This window comes from Gavialis gangeticus, unplaced genomic scaffold, assembly GCF_001723915.1.
Source record: "Gavialis gangeticus isolate Ggan-Ray unplaced genomic scaffold, GavGan_comp1, whole genome shotgun sequence".
Taxonomy (NCBI): Eukaryota; Metazoa; Chordata; order Crocodylia; family Gavialidae; genus Gavialis; species Gavialis gangeticus.
This window is the reverse complement of record NW_017729025.1, coordinates 6,917,884-6,918,329: the sequence shown is the minus strand read 5'-3', so window position 1 is coordinate 6,918,329 and position 446 is coordinate 6,917,884. Positions and strand designations below refer to the sequence as shown.

The 446-nt window shown below is 52.0% G+C and overlaps 1 protein-coding gene across 2 annotated transcripts in view; it reads left to right on the top strand.

Moving 5' to 3' along the window:
• The window catches only part of WDHD1 (WD repeat and HMG-box DNA binding protein 1), a 62,434-nt gene that overhangs the window by 3,422 nt on the left and 58,566 nt on the right, over positions 1-446 (top strand). The window lies entirely within an intron of this gene.

The following is a 446-nucleotide window of genomic DNA, read 5'->3' as shown; positions in this document are numbered from 1 at the left end:
AGCCACTGGAGGTCATTTGAAAGATGTGTTGTTTTCAAGAGGCTTTCGGTGAAGCCTTATAGTTTCATAGTTTCTAGGGTCGGAAGGGACCTGAGCCGATCATCAAGTCCGACCCCCTGCCATGGCAGGAAAGAGTACTGGGGTCAAACAACCCTGGCAAGGTGTACATCCAGCCTCCTCTTAAAGACCCCCAGGGTAGGAGCCAGCACCACTTCTCTTGGAAGTTGCTTCCAGATCCTAGCTGCCCAGACAGTGAAGTAGTGCCTCCTGATATCTATCTATATCAGGGGTTTCAAAGATACAGCCTGAGAAGCCCTATAATCAGGTCCCTAGTTCTGCCCATGGGTCTTAGACTGGACCAGTATGCTACCTGCAGCACATGCAGGACCAGCTCTACATGTGGGTGCATGGGGCCAGTTTGGTGCAAGCTGCGCATGGTGTGTGGG